The sequence below is a fragment of the Panicum virgatum genome, chromosome 6K (assembly GCF_016808335.1).
Source record: "Panicum virgatum strain AP13 chromosome 6K, P.virgatum_v5, whole genome shotgun sequence".
NCBI classification, from domain to species: Eukaryota; Viridiplantae; Streptophyta; class Magnoliopsida; order Poales; family Poaceae; genus Panicum; species Panicum virgatum.
The window spans coordinates 26,499,074-26,520,186 of NC_053141.1; positions in this window are offsets into that span (position 1 = coordinate 26,499,074).

The window sequence follows — 21,113 nt, forward strand, 5'->3', positions numbered from 1 at the left end:
TCGATAGAGTTAGGGTTGTATTGCTGGCAGGGCATGGGCGCTCGCCTAGATCCACTTTGTCCCAAACTTATCTCGCCTTGAACCTCACCTTTGCCAACCTTGCGTCACCCTCGGTGATGGGAGGCCATATGAAAGGAATCGGTGCTCATAGTCTAAGAGGAGGAGGGGTGCATTAGGCAAACTTAAATCTTTAACCTATGGCTCCAACTAGGATTGCACAAAACACAAACTAGACCATACTATCTAGATGTACAACTATGGTTCAACTAGTGAGAAACCCTCACCTCGAAACAAGTTTTGCAACCTATAGCTAATCCTAGCTTGATGCTACTCCGAGAAAGTAAAGGCACAAAAGATTATAAGTATGAAATTTGGAAAAGTAAATAGGAGGGGATGAGGGGAAGCAACTCAAGGATTTATCATGTTGTATCGATAGGTACTTAGCCACCTCAAGTCCACATTGTTGAAGCACTCAATAAGAGTATTTCTTCCCGCCTACCAAGTATCTTTCAAGAACATCCTTGACTTGCCACAAAAGCTATGCCACGAAGGCTGACGCCTAGTCCCCAATCACCTTGATACCGCTTTCAAGTAAGGAGCTTCTCCATGAAGGATGGGTTCTTCACGTCCCCCGCCCACGATCTTCGACGCTGGTTGTTGATGGCCATTATTTCATATTTTGACCGTCAACTTCTCAGGAATAAATTGAGCTTTATACTATGTTCCATTCATATTTTATTTAATTCTAACGAGTTCCACAAGTTTTGGATGAGTTCTGATTTTGGGAGAACATGTGCCAAAATTGGATGAAACTGGGTGAAAACTCAGGCCGATCGGCCTAACCTAGGCCGACCTGGCACCTCCACACACATGATTGCATCTTTGATCCAGGGGTAATGTGACACGTTTACAATGCCTCTGAGTCAAGGATTGAAGGTCGGTTCTATCAAATCGACCGAAAGGATTGTACATGGATCAAAGGACCCACAACTCTGCGCAAACTCAAGTGCAAGTCGGTGATCCAGCACCCCAGCGTAATCACAACCACATAAAGACGCAACATCGGTGGAACGGAGGGCCGAAACATGCCAGTGGCAGACCGCCCGGCCTACCCCAGGCCGTTCAGTCTACCACAACACTGTGTCAAGACGAAGCAACTGTCAACCGCCTCCGGGAGCAGATCAGAGGCACTGTCCAAAGGTCGGTGGCCACATGGCAGGATCCCCAGGCCGGCCGGCCCCACTTTGAAGTGGCTCAACCTTAGGCTTAGCGTGGATGTTAAGCATACCGACTACACTTGCTTGCAACTGACGCACCTGTCATTACCGACCCTAGAGCACTATAAATAGGCAGCCCATCCTCACTCGAAGACACACACCAAAGGAGCTCTTCTCTCTTCACTTTCTAGAGTAAGTTAGTAATTTTGGGAGTTAGAATTGAGTTGAGCTTGTCTCGAGATTCCGGAGTCATCGGAAGTCTGGTATAGCTCTTGTATCTTTATTTTGACTTTATCAATATAAGTTATCTTCTTTACTTTTCTGAGTCATCTTTACTTTTTGCATTCATTTTATCTTTCCAACTATGAGTATTAAGCTTGTGCGTGGAAGTAAGTTTTCATTTAGCATGAGGCTAAGTTAGCTCTCTCATTTTCGAGATCTTATCTTATGGGTTCTCACCAGACTAGAGGGCTCAAGTTAGTTCTCTAGGTTGAGCGGGATTTCTCTTGAAGACCTCAAGAGAAATCCTAGCACCGAGTATGGACGTGGTGTCTGAGCTCAGTGTTAACTAGAAAGTGTGTTCCACCCCCACAGTACCGCTGTGGTAGGAGGCAGGTGGTGACAGCCATGTCCGTCCTTTGTAGTCCACCACGTTTGGGTACTTTCATAGCAGTAGTAGTCGACTGACATTAGACTCCCTTCTCATCCCAGTCTGAGTCCTTCTCTGAGGTCACCGAAGTAAGCATTGGTTTCTCGATGACTAGTTTGAAGTTTAGTCTGATCTAGAGAGGCTAGCTCGATAGTTCATAAGTGTATCAGGTTTATTTTCTCGCTCGTTGTCCTCCCAGCTGCTACCTCTCTAAGGAGTTGAGCCTCCCGTGTGTCATACGGTCATTGTCTGGCCACTTATCTTACCCTTTTATCTGGCTTACCCTCATCGAGTTAGTCGGTTGATTTAAACCAGTACGGTTGTCATTCGATTCACGATATTCTTTACCTGGCTTCCCTGAGGAAAATTACGGTACCTTGAAATACTCCAAGGTGAAGTGCTACAGTGGTGATTAACATTCTATTGGTCATAAGAAATGCCAACACTGGTCCACAACAAGCTAGAGGGTCGAAGACTTGTCGGTGACTCTCCAAGACTCCAAAGGTCTGACTCACTGAGATAAAAGTTTGGTTCACTCTATAACCAGCAACACCTTGTTCTCTCACTCTCTAAAGAGGTAACCTAGCATTAACACTCTCAAAGAATGTGTTAAGGCCTAAGGATGTGATCAAGTGGCACTCTATAGTGGCTTGGAGGTCTTCTTTGAGGTGTATGTAGCTTCTCTGAATTCCAACTTCAAATAACCCGGAGTGAGACATTTATATAGGCTAGAGGGCAGCACATAACCGTTACTAGCTGTTTTGCTAAAACGAAGAGCGCGTTGGTTAAACCAGTCGCTACCGTAGGTTTAATAGTCACACTAAACCTGCTACTAGCCGTTGCACTGACCTTGAACTCCAACTGCCCACATCTGCTGACATTATTGCACCACTGCTTGCATCTATCGACACCCGTTGGTTTAACCGATCTTGAAGACTTTGTCCCTCGACCTCAGCTGCTACTTGACATCCTCTCTGATTAATGCCAGCACCATTGCACTGAAGCCTTTTCATGCACCACCAGTTTAACTGGTGTTGCTTAGTTTTCTTCACTTGATTGCTGTTACAACTCCTGCATGCACCGACCCATTCATTTTTAAGGTTGTTGGTTTAACCGGTCGCCAGATTTTTGCTACATTTGTCCAACTGGTCTCGGCTGTTCTTTGGACACCTTAAATATATTCTCTCTGAATTTTCACTATGATTTGAACACCTTGACAATGATTTGGACATCTTTGGTGTGGTGTGGATTAGATCCTTGGGACCTAGAAATTCTACAAGTATGAGCTCACAAACATTGTTAGTCTAATTGATTATGTTGTCACTTGATCACTAAAATCATATACTATAGTCTAATGGGGTCATGTTTCTTATAGGCTAGCACACCGGTGCCGTCACAGGGCTGCCGTTGGGCTGCGGCTTGCTGTGCTGGAGATCATGTCACAGGTGGGGGCGTACGTTGCTGTCGTGGCCATCGGACCACTCTCCGGTGTGGCGCGACCTCCATTATTATTGACCCTGGTAGCGATATCACCATCGTTTCTTGCTGGGGAGTGGTGGTGCTGGGCAGGTGTTTCTTGGAGAAAACCATTCCCTGTATTGTGTGACAAAGGTGGCACTTTTGGACGTCGTTTCCTTCTGAGGCATAATTGTGGTGTCGCCTAAGAACCACGAGTGGATCTCCTGGTGTTCTAGTTTCCGGATAAGGCGGTGATGTCGTCTTCAATGTCTTTCTCTTCTTAAAGCGTCTCCTGTGTGTTTGAGAAACAATTGTAGACTAAGATGATTTTTCAAACAAAATGATATAATGGATTAAATTTTTTTCAAGTTTACAGTAAAACCCCATAATCTTCATCTAAATTACCCACCCACGCCACTATGAAAATGATATAAAGTAAAACCCCAAATTTGCACCAAAACTCCATGGAAATTACCAAGATGTGTTCATTATAAAAAAAGAATCTCTAAATGCATCTATATAAGCTAATAAGTTATCCAATTGTCTCATCGTCAATATAGAAAAACTGACTAAAGGCATGCATGCATGGTGTGTGTCATCATTAATTTCTCTATGTATACAAGTACGGACCGTGGAATCAACTTATCCTTTCAATGTCAAATAGAGAGCTCAATCACTTTTCAGCTAAATATACATGTGAAGCACAATAAGGGCGCAATACAAAAGGGAAAGTTGTGAATAGGTATGGAAAATTATACTCCCTGGTTTCAAATTGTAGGCCGTTTTGGCAAATTTAGATCCATAGATTTTGTGCATAAAGACACAAATGTACATCTAGGTGAATGGCAAAATCAATGTAACTAGATTTGTCAAAATGAATACAATTTGGAACTGATAGATACAAAGTAAAGGGTAACTAAAGTCTAGTATTAGTCATGAATTTGTAAGCCTTATTTTTCTTCAAATTTTGAGCATACGAGCATACACTGCAAGATAAGAGGCCTTTAGTACCGGTCGGGAACCCCCGGTTTGTACCGGTTTCTCGACCGGTACCGCCCCATCGGTACTAAACGCGCCTGCATTTAGTACCGGCCGGGCTCATCGGTACACCGGTACTAAGTGTTATTTTGGTTTGTTCCTTTTAATTATGTTTCTCCTCTTATCATTTTAGTTTTAGTTAATTAGTATTCATATTTCGTAGCTATTTGCGTATTTGCATTCGTATCTAGCATTCATAGATATTGTTCGTGCAAAACAAAAGCAATTATATATACATATTATATTGATATACACTTCATTAATTACAAGTACTTCTACTAGTAATTTGGAGTACAAAAATATTTACAAGTAGCCATAATGATTAGTTTTTTCCGACAAGTATCCAAAAAAAAGAATAATACTAGCCGTCGTCGTTGTCGCCCCGCGGTTGTTTCTATCAAGTCGACCCACGCTTATCCTTTGATCTGAATAAAATTCTCCTTTTCGATTTATGACCTCATCTAGCAGGAATCCACAGAGTAATTCTTGAATTGCCCTTATTCTTTCCGGTTCGATGAGGTCCCCCTTCATACACCAAATCTGTCAAGTGCAAACACCAAAATTTTCTATTAGTACCTGCATGGAATTAAATGAAAGAAATTGTTATATATTAATGTAACACGTACATCGAATTGTTGTTGTGTCATCCTCTTGGTGGAGGAGCAAAAAGATTGTATGTGCTCACATACATAGTAACCACATAGGTTGATTCCTTTCTTCTGTCTGAAACACTATATATAGATGTGGGTTATGAAATATTCATAATGTTTAATGAAATCACATTAGATGCGCGATATGTATCCGTACCGGTGTGCTGATGTCACCTGAGGGCTTACGCGCGCGACGCTCGGCGTGGTGGCGGGTGGTGGCGCGGATCGAGCGAGCCGGAGGCGGGGGCGTGTGCGGGATGAGGACGGCGCGGCGGCCGGCCAATGGCGCGGATGTGGAGGCAGAGGTGCACGCGGACGGGGAGGGCGCGGCGGCCGGGGCGATGGCGACGAGGACAGCAGTCGGGGGCGACAAGCGCACGAGCCCGGCGGGGAGCGACGGCGGATCCGGTGCGCCGAGGCGATGCCTACACGGGAGGACGAGGGCAGTGCCGAGGAGGCCTGGGTGCGGACATCGAGGAGGCCGGGGGGCGGCGGCGGTGGCGGGATGGAGGCGGCGGATCCGGGCCACCGAGGTGCGGCGGACCAACGGCGCCGAGGAAGAGGCGGACCAAACGGCGCCGAGGAGGAGTGGCGCGGAGGCGGAGCGACGGCAACGGCGCGGAGGAGCGGCGGTGCAGACGACAATGGCGAGGAGGAGTGGCGGCGCAGCGGGCGACAAGAACGACGAACTGGATATCGAAATCCCCAAGTGTTGGTATATATAGAGTTGCCAGTTTAGTACCGGGCCGTGTCTACGACCGGTACTAAATCGGCCGATCTGGCGGGAAATTTTCATTGTGGCCATTTAGTATCGGGCACTGACACGACCCGGTACTAAAGAGCCAAAAATGTTTTCTTTGCAGGTTGTTTTAAGTGTTGTTTATGTGTAATAAATTAATTATAAATACAAATATATGTTGTTTTCACCATGCAAAATTATATTTTTGTAGTTTAGGTCACTATGTTAAATTTCCATGTTAGTTTTTTTACTAAATTCAAAATATTGACACTCAATTAATTATAGTTTTCAATTCATTTAACTTTATTTTAAATGCAATAAATTAAATAAAAGGATGAAAAATAGAAATATTTACTGTTTATACACTTAATTTATCATATTGAGTCTAGTATTTCATCAATATGTGTTTCAAGTGTGTTTACATATAAGTTATTTCATTGAAGTTGTTTCAAATATATTACATAAATTATTTGGTCGCATGAACATTAAAGTACAACATAATGATTACACATCATTGTTTAATAGAACATTGATAACCTTTCTTTTTACGAATGATTACACATCTTTGGAAAACAGGATGCTGGGGTCAACATCGACAGAGAATGGAGGACAGTCACCAAAATGATCAAAGTCTTCTTACTTGTCCGAAATGTCTTCAACTCCAATGATTTTTCTTTTTCCTGGGAGAACATGTGGCGTTTTGGCTCATCATCAGATTTACCTTGATTTTTCTTAGTTTTGCTTGACGTGTCTTTCACATAGAACACCTGCGCGACATCCTTGGCGAGAACGAATGGTTCGTCTTTATATCCAATTTTTTTGAAGTCCACTATTGTCATCTCGTACAGGTCTGTTATTACACCGCCTCCTACTCGGTTCACCCATTGGCACCGAAACAAAGGAATCTTCAAAGGCCCATAGTCAAGCTCTCATATTTCCTCAATGACACCAAAGTAGCTGTCTTTATTCCCATCAATTCCTATTGCATCAATACGCACACCGCTATTTTGGTTTGTTCCCTTTTCGTCTTGGGCTCTTGTGTAAAATGTATATCCATTTATCTCGAACCCTTGGTATTGCATTACTGTGATCGATGGTCCCCTAGCCAGCCATTGAAGTTGTTCATCAATCGTTCTGTCACCCATGAGTTTTCGTCTGAGCCAAACAGCAAAGCTATCTATGTGATGATGTATAATCCAGGCCTCAGACTTCTGTGGATTTTCGGAACGTACAATATTTATGTGCTCGTCCATATATGGAGCCACGAGAGTTGAATTATGTAAAACAGTGAAGTTTGCTTTGCGGATTTCACTTTCGGCATGACATGGGAACCCCAATTGGACTTAGATCATCAATAAAGTCAACACAAAACTCAATGACCTCCTCTGTTCCATAGCCCTTAGCGATACATCCCACTGGGCGAGATCGGTTGCGGACGTATTTCTTTAGGACTGCCATATACCTCTCGAAAGGGAACATATTGTGCAGAATACAGGGCCTAGAATGTTTATCTCTTTCACAATTTGAACCAGGAGATGTGTCATAATATTAAAGAAATAAGGTGGAAACACCATTTCAAAGCTAACAAGACATTAGACCACGTCATTTTGTAGCTTTGTGAGCTTATTTGGATCGATAGCCTTTTGTGAAATTTCATTAAGGAAGGCACATAGCTTAACAATCATCAATCTAACATTCTCTGGTAGAATACCCCTTAGGCAACCGGAAGCAATTGCGTCATTAGGACGTGGCAGTCATGAGACTTTAAGTTTGTGAACTTTTTCTCTTTCATATTTATTCTTCCTTGCATATTCGAGGAGTACCCAGACGGGACCTTCATACTGTTCAAGCAATCAAATCAAACTTTCCTTCTCCTCTTTGCTGAGAGTGTAACTAGCAGAGCGCAAGTAGTGTTGTCCTTTCTCTCTCTTTTCAGGTCGCAAGTCTTCTCATTGTTTCATTTCTTTTAGATCACGTCTTTCTTCTAAGGTATCTTTTGCCTGCCCATACGTACCCAGGAAACCTAGCAGGTTCACGCAAAAAATTTTTGTCAAGTGCATCACATCAATTGCATTGCGTACCTCTAGAACTTCCCAGTAAGGTAGCTCCCACAATATTGACTTTTTCTTCCACATTGGAGCACGTCCACTTTCATCATTCGGAACTTGTTGGCTGCCACGACCCTTTCCAAACACTACACGAACATCCTTTATCATCGAGAAAACATGTTTTCCGTCACGGAACATAGGCTTAGCACGAGTTTCTGGTTCCCCTTTGAAATGCTTCCCTTTCTTTCTCAAGGGGTGGTTTAGGGGCAGGAATCGACGATGACCCATATATACGACCTTCCGACAATTTTTCAAATAAAAGCTATCAGTTTCATCAAGGCAATGGGTGCACACCTGGTACCCCTTATTCGACTAACCGAAGAGATTACTAAGTGCAGGCCAATCATTGATGGTTACGAAAAGCAATGCTCGGAGGTCAAAATTCTCCTGTTTGTACTCATCCCACACACGTACACCTTCATTCTTCCACAGCAGTAAAAGTTCATCAACCAACGGTCTTAGGTACACGTCAATGTCATTGCCAGGTTATTTCGGGCCTTGAATAAGCACCGGCATCATCATGAACTTCCGCTTCATGCATAGCCAAGGAGGAAGGTAAAACATACATAAGGTCACAGGCCATGTACTATGACTGCTGCCCCACTCACCGAAAGGATTCATTCCATCCGTACTTAAACCAAATCTTATGTTCCTTGGGTCTATATCAAAATCTAGAAATTCTCTATCCACATTTCTCCACTGGGACCCATCAGCGGGGTGTCTCAGCATCTGATCTTGCTTACGCTCTTCTTTGTGCCACCGCATCAACTTAGTGTGGTCCTTGTTTCTGAAAAGGCACTTCAAACATGGTATTATTGGGAAATACTACATCACCTTTGCAAGAACTTTTTTATTAACGGGCTCCCCATCGACATCACCAGGATCATTTTGCCTGATCTTATACCGTTTTGCGTCACAGACAGGACAAGCATCCAGTTTCTCATATTCATCACGATAGAGAATACAGTCGTTAGGACACATGTGAATTTTCTGAAACTCCAATCCAAGAGGGCAAACAACCTTCTTTGCTTTGTATGTTGTAGAGGGCAGTTCATTGCCCTCTAGAAACATGTTCTTTACGATTTCTAATAGCTCCTCAAATCTCTTATCAGTGACACCATTAGCTGCCTTCCACTACAGCATTTCAAGTGTCGTACCCAACTTTTTCAGTCCTTGCTTGCAATCTAGATACAATAATTTTTTGTGATCCTCCAACATCTTCACAAACTTCTTTGACTCCTTCAAAGTTTCACTGTCTCTTTGTGAATCCACTAGAACCTGACCTAATTCGGCAGGTGGTTGGTCTTCTGCTGCATTTTCTCCGGCCTTGTCCATTTCTTCAGCATCGTCCATGGGTTCATCTTCAAAAGCTCCCGCTTCATATAAGTGAGCCCAGTCTGCAATATTATCATCATCATATCCTTCACCGTCTTGCATCACAACTCCAGGTTCACCGTGCTTGGTCCAAAGAGTATAGTTATCCATGAAACTCTTTTCATAAATGTGGGCGTGTAGAGTGATTCTTTTAGAGTATTATTTTTTTTGGCAAAGGCAGCATGGACAACACATGAAACCTTTCGATGACTTATGGGCCTCCGCCGCATCGAGAAAAGACTTTAAACCATTAATCCACGCCATGGTGCAACGGTCGCCGTACATCCATTGTCGGTCCATCGATCTACAATTTTATATTAAGTAATAATATTATTTTACTTGTATTCATATCATTTGGCACATAACATAATGAAATACATTTACCATTTCTGTGAATTTAACATTAAAATACAAAAGATTTGAATATCCATCACATAACATGCTTAAATTAAAAAACATAATAAATAAAAGTCCAAATTAATAAATATAGATTACACTACATGCTAGCTACCTAATACAAACTACTCATCATGAGATCTTTTGACCGATGCCTCGTGAACTGCCTCACGAAGTCTTGACACTGAACGGTTATATTCTGCCAGCCCCAACTCTTCACGTCTTGCATTATATCGAGCCATCAACTCACGATCATCATCAGTACCATGCAACTCGACGTTAAATTCACGATAAAATTTATGGCTTTCTTTGCCAAGGGAGAATATATGAAAAGTTTTCTTAATCAAACGATGAATACAACCGCTAACAAGACCAATATGCTCTATAGGGTGGAACTCAAGCGAATGACCGGCGCGCTCCAATTGATTGCGTACCGCCACCCGAGCCGTAGCACGATGCTCAAAGGCATCATGTTGCAAAGGCATTTCTAAGAAGTAATATTAATAACAGGTCAATTATATGTCTCATTAAGAAACAAAACTAATTTCAGTACACTAATCAAATAAATATAAAAAATTAATAAATTATTAGAATTAAAATAAAAACATAAATTGTAAACCATAATTGTTTTGACACTCTTCAGTTCAACGCGAACACATCGTTCCATACCATAAGTGATGCGCAATCAATGTTCGCGGCTTTGTTTCAGGCTCACTTTCTCTAAAACCATCGAGAAAAAAAATGTTTGTTTCGAAACATGTCTATGTCGTTAACCTTGACCCTGCAGTGATGACACTGGCATTCGGGGCTAGCAATGATATCCACGACCCAGTGCGGTACAATAGGACCCGATGAAGGAGTACGGCCTTGGTCCAGATAATTTCATTCTCAACTCGCTCAAAGGTGAGGATTTCATTATTGGGACCAAGACCGTACTCCTTCATCGCATCCTCATGTATACCACACCGTATTGTGGATATCGATGCTAGCCCCGAATAGCAGTGTTTTCACCGCAAGATTAAGGTTAACGACATATTCATGATCCGAAACAAAGATTTTTTAAACTTCTCGATGGTTTCCATACGAGACCGAATAATTACATCATTAGTGTCAAAGTAATGTAACTAAATGCATAACAAATACCAAACTAATTAACCATGCATGCCACTAGAAAAAAATTGAAAAAAAATCACTATAAATTATCCACATTGAAACTATCCAATATACCTTCTCCAAATTCAAGTAATAGTTTCTATACATCTCAAATCCATGCCTAAATCAAAGAAATCATGCTTATTCTTACTATTTCTAAAAATAAAAAAAAATGTAACTATGGAGCATTAAACAAAGAATGAAGACCATCAAACAAGAGAGGATGAAGTTGCAAACTTTTGGTGCACTTGGATGAGTGAAATCCCCACAAAACTTGAGAAAATGGGGCAGCACCTCCTCTCTAACTTGGCATGGAGAAGAAGAAGCTCGAGCTCGGCCTGTGTCTGCTGGCTCGGGCTCAGGGAGGAAGAAGGTGATTTATAGTAGGCTCATTAGTACCGGCTGGTGGCTCCAGCCGGTACAAAATTGTTAGTGCCGGCTGGAGCCGCCAGCCGGTACTAAAAAAATTTGGCGCCATTTAGTACCGGCTGGTGGCTCCAGCCGGTACTAAATGGTCGCTAGCCGTTGTGCATCGTTGTCGGCGCCGCAATTTAGTACCGGCTGGAGCCACCAGCCGGTACTAATGGGCGCCCATTGGCATTGTAGCTTTTGCCCGGTACTAAATTGAGACGTTAGTACCGGTCGAAAGTGCGACCCGTACTAATGTTCGTGGACGAATGTACCGTTTTCTGGCAGTGATACACTGATAACTTGTCATCATAATGTATTTTACAGCCACCCAAGATAGTTTTGCGATCGGATGAAAGCCAAATATAAAACTCAATCACTTGCTACTCCTCCCTTCAAATTATAATTCGATTGACTTTTTGACCCTTAGTTTGACCACTCATATTTTTCAAAAATTTATGTGAAATATCATTTCTTTTGTTGTGGCTTGATTTATTAATAAAAATTATTCAAGAATGGCTTAAATTTTGACTATGTTAGTACAAATTTTTTGAATAAGATGAGTGATCAAACTTAAGGTTAAAAAAGTCCAACAAACTATAATTTGGATCGGAGAGAGTATATGCTAACATTCTATGACCCATACAAACTTCAAACCAACAATCGGATGCAGTCGATCACGACTTCAAACCGACAAAAGGATGCATTCACAACTTGAAAACAAGAGAAGACAGAACAAATTATCAATTATTAGCAAGAAAGAGCTTTATATGCCACATAGCATCGTCCCAACTAGACATACCAAAATATAGTCATAGCTAGTTTATATTAATGTTTCAGATACATATTAATTACGCTGAGAAAGCTCCATAGATATACTCTTCAAAGATAACTAAAGCTTCACTCCCTAGCCTAACCCCCAGTCTTGTTAATGATATTGTTTGGGTTTGTGGGCTTCTGTGTTCCGAATAAATACAATGTCGGATCCTGATCGAGCTTACATGATACAGCCGATTCTAGTATCTATTAAAAAATGGTGTACTTTTGTTGACGACCAAAATTGGCATTAGACAATACAGACCGGTCTGACTGGTACGCCCTAGCGGTCTGACCGGTCAGACGCTGTAGTCGGTCCGGCAGCAGCCGACCGGTCTGACCGGTAGGATCGACCGGTCTGACCGGTCCAAGTGGAATCTGAGTACAACTAGGGATTTTAATAGATTTAGATCTTGTAATAGAATTTCTTGCGGGACAAGTCCACCCCACCCTATAAATATAAAGGGTCACGGCCGATTAGGGAACCCAATCGAATCTATCAAAAACACATCTTTTATCTCTTTACTTTTACCCTACTTATCCAACCTCGACATGCTGTTCTTCTCTCGTCTCCATGGCGTTTGAGGACACCCTAGCTGGCCTGCCGAGTCTAGGGCAACCCTACACGCGCTTGCCCCGACGGGGTCCCTCCTGGGCGAGCGTTCGTAGGATCGGCGTCGTTCTGCACGGCGACCGGTCTGACCGGTCCCTCTGACCCGTCTGACCGCTCCACGCAGGAGGTGCTGCAAGGAGCCCCTCTTCGCACCGCGCTATCTAGTGTGTTCGTGTGTTGACCAGAAAAGGCATCAACACAAATTGGCGACTCCGCTGGGGAAGAAAATCAGGTTATCGTGGCCGATTTGTCAAACCTTAGCAATATGGCGGCACGTGAACAAGGAGTCAAAGTGATAAAGGAGCGGCAAATACCATCCCCCATTGATATATTGATGAAGATGCAATCTTCAAGTAATTTATCTGATTTTGTATCCGGTATTGTTAAAGATTTTATTAATAAAGAAAATAGTTCAATTCAAGCTCCTGTTGTTCAAAAGTCGGTTATTGAAAAGCCGACTAATAATCCTTGCAAATATTTGCCTATTTGTGATGTTGTTGGTCAAGATACAGTTCAACCGTCTCAAGCCGAAATTGTAGAACCAAATTCCCCTTGCAAATACACAGAAATTAATTCTAGTACTTCTACGCTCGGGGGGCAACAAAACAAAGGCAAAGGCGTCGGTTGCACCACAACTGGTCTGACCGGTTCTCCAACCGGTCAAACCGCCTCTTCTAGGGTTTCGCAAAATAATTCAAAACCTAAGATGGTTAAACCAAAAAAAACCTGAGATTGGTGTTTGGAAAACAGTTGAAGCCAAAGGCCGTAAAAAGCATCAAAAGGAAAAGTCGAAGCTTATTCATGGAGAGCTTCCGGTTAAAACCAAAAGTCAAATTAATGTCAATGATGCTAGTCGGTTTAAAAATTTCAAGCAACCAAAATTTGCTCCAAAACATAAATTCCGTAAACAGAATCGGCAATGGAGCAATCCTCACATATCAATGCCGTTTTCATCTTATGGAGCACCTCTACATGTACCATGGGAGTTCTATTTTAATATGCATTATCCTTATCCTCCATGGTCTTATAATTCGTATATGCCGTTTTACCCTAGATATTTTTGTTCAGATTATATTACATATAAGGAATCGGCAATTAAAAAATCACCACTTGCCAACAATGACCGTTTTATTCATAAAAATCGGCATGTACAGAAAAATAAACATAAGGTGACTAAACAAGTCTATCGTGTCAAAAAAGATGGCCGATTAACTAAAATTCAGATTTGACATTAGAAAAAGAAAAACCGATTATTGAAGAAACGTCGGCTAGTTCTATTGATCAAATTGCCTCTGATGTTGAACATGCTTCAAATGATATAGCTGAACAACAATTAAGTTCGGCTGGGGGGCAAGAGCGGAAGAGAGACACCAGGTCTGTTGAGACCGGTCTGACCGGTCTAGAAACAGGTCTGACCAGTTCATCTGGGAGTGTTGTTGAAAATCCCAGTAACAAGAGCAAAGCAAGGCCAAGCTTTAAGGAGCTTTTGACTAAATATGAGAAGGAAGGAGCTGCCCAAAAGCAAAGGAGACGGTCAAACAAAGTCAAATATGTGAAGTCAACATCAACTTTTGGTGAGCAATCGAACCATAGTCCATGTCAAGGTAATTGTGCTGCTATGCAATATTCAGGACCGGTTGCTCCATGGTTTTGGCCGAATCCTTGTTCCTATACGCCTATGGATTATAGTGGGATACATATGCAGTCTTGTTTTATTCAATATCTTCCTATATATCCAAATTGTGGTACATCACAAAGACCGATTGTTGCTAGCAATAATCTGGTCAGAAAGTATTTATACTGCAGTAAAGAGGGTGAGAAGAGCATGAAGCAAGATTCGAGATACTTACAGCCGAGATGGTGTCCCTCAGGCTTGTCTCACACCCAAAAGAGGAGGCTGCAAAGGATGCGCAAGAAATAGTCCATGGAACAGCAAGCGGAGGTTGTACCAGCAAAGTCAGCGACCATGAAGCCGGTATGGAGGCCCAAGCAAGTTGTTTCGTCGTCAGCTTGAAGAAGAAGCAAGATATGGCCGATAAATTATTATCGCCCTTAGCACAAAAAATGGCCGATGTATTCATCGCCCTTAGACAATTTTTGTCCAGAAGAGTGTTCTTTGGCACGCAAGCTTTGCCAAAGAACAGGGGGGCATATGTTGACGACCAAAATTGGCATTAGACAATACAGACCGGTCTGACCGGTACGCCCTAGCGATCTGACCGGTCAGATGCTATAGTCGGTCCGGCAGCAGCCGACCGGTCTGATCGGTAGGGTCGACCGGTCTGACCGGTCCAAATGGAATACGAGTACAACTAGATATTTTAATAGATTTAGATCTTGTAATAGGATTTCTTGCGGGATAAGTCCACCCCACCCTATAAATATAAAGGGTCACGGCCGATTAGGGAACCCAATCGAATCTATCAAAAACACATCTTTTATCTCTTTACCTTTACCCTACTTTTCCAACCTCGACATGTTGTTCTTCTCTCGTCTCTATGGCGTTTGAGGACACCCTAGCTGGCCTGCCGAGCCTAAGAAAACCCTACATGCGCTTGTCCCGACGGGGTTCCTCCTGGGCGAGCGTTCGTAGGATCGTCGCCGTTCTGCACGGCGACTGGTCTGACCGGTCCCTCTGACCGGTCTGACCGCTCCACGCAGGAGGTGCTGCAAGGAGCCCCTCTTCGCACCGCGTTATCTAGTGCGTTCGTGTGTTGACCAGAAAAGGCATCAACAACTTCATATTGTATATTGGATCTAGTGGAGGGAGAAAGAATTATCACTTGTGAAATAAAGGAGATTTTTTTAGGAAAAAGAATAGTTTCGGCCTCTGCGACGCACACATTCTGATTCTTTCATCATTCTCAGCATAAGCATTGAGGATATATAAACATAAGAGCAAAGTCTATTATTGTTTCTCCATCTGTTTTTAGCTAAATTATCCAAGGCAACGATCTCCAGCTCCTTGCTTGCCGAGTGGATAGTCTCCCTTGTGTCCTCACGCTGCAATAGGGATCAAAACAACCGTAGCCAATATGATCCTCTGGAAACAGCCTGCATAAATGAACAAACATTTTTTTTCTTAAACACCAAGTCATTATGTGTGCACCAAATAGCCCATATCAATAATTCCAGTGATGCTAAATTGATGAAAATATTTTTCGTGCAGCAGCCTAGGCAGGACAGTTGGGGAGTATACCATGTTCTGTGGAGAAATTTGTTGATGAGCATATGGTTGCATTATCTGAAAACCATGGGACAAAGATTGAAGAACTTGGTTTAGGGTGCATGCTCCAGATGCAATCGGTATACTTGCGATCGGTTTAAAGTGTTTTCTTGATTATTATGACCCTATATATAGAAGGTACATCAAGTACGGGTGAAAGCTTCACTATTACCTCATATGATGTTGAAGTCATCATGCCTTACGAATAGGGGCACACATGTAGTATCAAATCTAAATATTACATCAGAAAATGTTCCCAACGAGTTCATGCTACACTATAACAGAGAAGGCTTACTCATCATGATATGGTTGATAATATGCATTGTAGTGCTGCCACAGATGATACATTTGTTAGGAGATTTATTTTGATTCTACTTGGTACAATCCGAGCTCCACTATCACGAGGGCATAACTGAAATTCTTGAAGTATCTTGAACAAGGCTTAGTAGTAAATTGGAATGCGTCCTCATGACACTAGAGCTAGGATTGTACCAAGTAGAAACAGGATAAAACTCTTAACAAATGTATCATCTGGAGTAGCACTACAATGTATATTATCAACCATATCATCGATGAGTATGCCTTCTCTGTTTGAGTGTAGCATGAGCTCAGTGGGAACATCTTCGGATGTAATATTCAGATTTGATACTACATGTGTGCCCCTAATTGTAAGGGCCATGATGACTTCAACATCATATGAGAGGTAATAGTGAAGCTTTCACCCGTACTTGACGTGCCTTCTATAGGATCATAATAATCAAGCAAACACTTGAGTAAACTGTTACGCATTTTTACCGATTTCATCTGGAGCATGCACCCTAAACCAAGTTCTTCAATCTTTGTCCCATGGTTTTCGGATAATGCAACCATAGCCTCAACAAATTTCTCCACGGATGGAACATGCTATACTCCCAAACTGTCCTGGCGTGGCTGCTGCATGAAAATAGTTTTATCAATTTAGTATCACTGAAATTATGATATAAGAAAAATAATGTACAGATGGGGCAACAGAGAATAACAGTATTAATCTAATGTCCGTCAGTACCTACATCCCACATCTCTCCTACCCTACCCGTCTCTGCTCTCGCTGATAGCCCGAAACCCATATCTATCTGCTCGCCTAGATATCAGATCAGCAGCCCCGTCATCCCCGCCGCCTAGATCTACGGTACCCAACAAGGCTGCGATTACAAATCGGCTTCTGCGGGCGTACCCTGAGCTCGGTGCAGTGTGGCCTTCAGACGGCATTATGGCGATTTCGAGCCCTCCAAACTCCGGCAAGGGCGGCCACAGGCTTACAAAAGAAACACGCTGCTTGATTTGGTTTGGTAGATAGATCGGTACTGCTGGTTGTCAAGAATTTATAGTAGATTTACGGATACAGATTTGATTGATTACAACTCATTTTAATTATATTTTTGCAGATAGAGGTTCAGTTGTTTTGAAATATGATTCAGGTTCGTCATGCAGTATTGGGTTGAGTTATGCCGTGGGAGGTCGCCATCATCTTTCGGAGGTCATATGCGTGGATGATGGTATATTTGCCTTCCGTGCATTCTTTATTCCCACAAAATGACAAAACAAATTTCATAATCTCTAGACCTTTTCGCGAGAAAAATCTATTAAGCCTAATGTGTCCATGATTAGCCCATGTGATGCTACAGTAAACATATGCTATTCATGGATTAATTATATTTAATAGATTCATCTTCTGAATAAGCCATAGGCTTATGCAGTTAATTTTATAATTAGTTTATATTTAATCTTTCTAATTGGCATCAAAATATTCGATGTGACAGGAAAGGGTTGCATCTATATATCGTGATAGTTGCGGCAACCATCACCAAAGGGAAACTTTATATGGGTCGTCGTCAGCCCAGCTACGGGACTATTTCGGCAAGCGCAAAGATTTTTTGCATGGAAAAAGGACAACAATGATGATATCACCTACGTGCATGCGATCATTACTACAAAAATTGATTAACCTTGATCTTTTTCAAACACCTCTGAGACAATCAGGAATTCCAACCGCCTCGGTTAATGACAGACATTAATCGAGGCGGTCATTTCTTATTCACCGAGGCTAACTGGGCCGTTGTGGTCCATGAGTGATGCGCGCACATGTTTAGTACCACCTAGCTAGTTGAGCAAGGGTGGAGCCAACTTATAAGCCTTTGTCCTCCAGCCATAGCACCTTCGGGTTGACCCTTTTACGCGAAGCGAGGATGAAAGCGTAAGTGAGGTGCTATGTGTAAGCGGGCTCGCCCCTCGGAAGGGTTGGGCTATGCGGTGTTGGGGGGCGGGGTGTTACAAATGATATCAGTAAGTTGGACCGATGAGGACGTCGGGTTCTTTGAGAGGGGGTGTGACATTCGGCCCAATTTGTAAATGATATCAGTAAGTTGGACCGATGAGGACGTCGGGTTCTTTGAGAGGGGGTGTGACATTCGGCCAAATTTGTATGTGGCCCAGTTATGGCCCATGAGTGTTGTGCGCACATATTTATTACCACCTTGCTAGCTGAGTAAGATGGAGCCAACTTATAAGCCTTTGTCCTCTAGCCATAGCACCTGGGCTATGCGGTGTTGGGGGCGGGGTGTTACAGTCACCGTTAAAATGTCTATCTCGGTTAATACTACTATTTTCGGAGGCAGGCACTCCCTCTACTCCCCCACTTCTCTCCCACGCGGCGGCGCGGAGCCGTGTCGGAGCACCGCGCCTAGCCTCCTCTCTTCCCCTCGCAGCAGTGGTGCCAGCACCACCAGTGCCTATCCCTCCCTTCTTTGCGCGGCAGCACGGATCGCACGGATAGCGGGGGAGGAGGAGCAGGCACAGCGTGCGGCCTGCCTATGCAGGCCAAACGGGCCGAATCCAGTGGCGGCGCGAGGCGGCGGGCTTGGATCCGGCAGCGATGCACCATGCGTGGGGAGGAGGGCCGTGGATGGGCTCAACGGGCCTGCTGGGCTTATCCACGGGTTTCTATTTTTTTTGTTTTTTATTTAATTAACCAAGCCAAACATCAAATCATCTCAGTAAATAGGTCATTTACCATGACCTTGCATTCGAGGCGGTTGCCAAAAACGCCTCGGTTAAGCATTTTTACCCGCCTTGGTTAATTATTTTTGTACCAGTGAATCCGAAACTGAAAAAAGTTATAACTACTAAATCAAGCATCTAATCGAATTTGAATTGCACCATTATCTTTCTTACCACAATATCTTCAAAATAAGACCACACTTGGTTATGTTTGCGCAATATTTTTTCAAAATATTTTTAATATTAAATAATTAAGTTCAGCTATTGTGAATAAATATTCTAATAATACGAACAAATAATTATTTTCTCCAAATAAAAAAATAAAACATAATGAACAAATAATAATATACTACAAACAAAATAGGAAAGAACGTGAACATTTGATTATATAGGATAAATAATGGAAAATGAATATCATGAACAAATGAGTCAATATCACAAACAATTTAGTCTACAAATCGAATAAATAATTTTACATTGCAAACAAATTAGTTACATGCAGACATATAATATTATACAAACGATAAATGCATATACATAAAAAACAATTATTGTTATAAACATATATATATATACATATATACAAGTTAACATATAAAGGAAACAAATCATTTCGCACACTAATTTATGAATCTACATTACAAATAAATTAGTATACATTGAGCATGACTCACTCTTAAATGTGAACGAACTCAATTAATAAATATGTATAAGCCTGTAATAAATTCTACATAGCAACAAAATTATGGAAACATAACAAAAATAAAATAAGGAATAAACAAAGAAAGACCAAATAAAAAACAGTGGAATAAGGAATAAGGGAATAATAGAAAGACATGAGAGGCAGTTAGAGAAAAAGAAAAATGAGAGTTAAGAAAGTAGATAAAAATAAAAAGGATAAAATTGAACCAAAAGAAGAAGAAAGAAAGAAAGTACCTTAATATACTTTTTCAAACTAAGAACACATTAATGTTAGAAAAGGAAAGAGATAGGGAAAATTATACACTCAAAAAACATAAAGGAAATGAGAACATAGAGGAAATAGAAAACAAAGTAAAGAAGAAAAAATAGAAGTTACTAGTTACATGAGTATATAAAATTACAAAATAAAAATGGTAGATGAAGGATTATAAAAAGAAAAGACGACTACTGTATTAATAGAAAGTTCGAATCATGAGTCTAAAATGCGAAAACAATAGTTTTGATCATGAGTCTACAATGTTAAAAATAATTACTATGAATCTACAATGACAAAAAAAATTAGTATACACTAAGTACGAATCATTTTCATTGTGAATAAATAATTCACATGGAAACAAAAATACTAATGATACAAACTACGAAAAAAGTGAAACTAGTTAAATGAAAAAAAATGAATATAAGAATACAAAATGAAAAATAAGTAAAAGGATAAGGGAAAAAGTTTTTGTATATGAGGCTTATACAAAAATAAAAAAAATAGGAAAAGAAAAGGATGAAGGAAGGGATAAATAAGAATAAAGAAAAGAGAAGAGAAGAAAGAAGTACAGCTAAATTTCAAATATGAGTTGAGTTGTATGGTTACTTGCGCTCATGTATAATAAAGCAGCTACCATATTAATGTTCCAGCACAGTTGCATGTGCGCATGCACACGAAAGTAGTAACAGAATCAACCTATTATGGGAAACGTGCAACATGCAGGCCAATGCCTCTCTATGCGGAACTTTTTTCTTTTTTATATTTTTTAAAAATAAAAATTTCAAAAATATATGTCCGTTTTGAAATATTTCAAAAATACCCCCGGTCGCCCCCATAGGGCGACAGGCCTTAAGTGTAAATTTTTTTTTCAAATTCGCAATAAGGTCCCTGGAAAAAAAAAGCCCTGTCGCCCCCCCCCCGCGGGCGACCGGGGTATCCCCCCTATAAAAGCTCCAGCCCTCCCCTTCCCTCCTCATTTGGGCCCGAAAATTCCACCAAAAATCCAGAAAAAAATAGAGGAGTGAGGAGAAGGAAAGCGGCGAAGCCCTGTCGGATTCAGCACTTGTGATTCTACAAGTTCGAATAGCTCAAAATAGGAACTATAGTGTATCTAGCTGCGAGTACGAGATCACAAGTTGCCACTGCTCAGCACGGCGATCACGGAATTCCCAAATATCGCATTCTTTGTCCAGACACATGTGACCCAATAGCAGTGCACTTCCACCATTTCAAAAAGATGTGAAAACACGGTAACCACTCCAGTTTTTTTTTCAT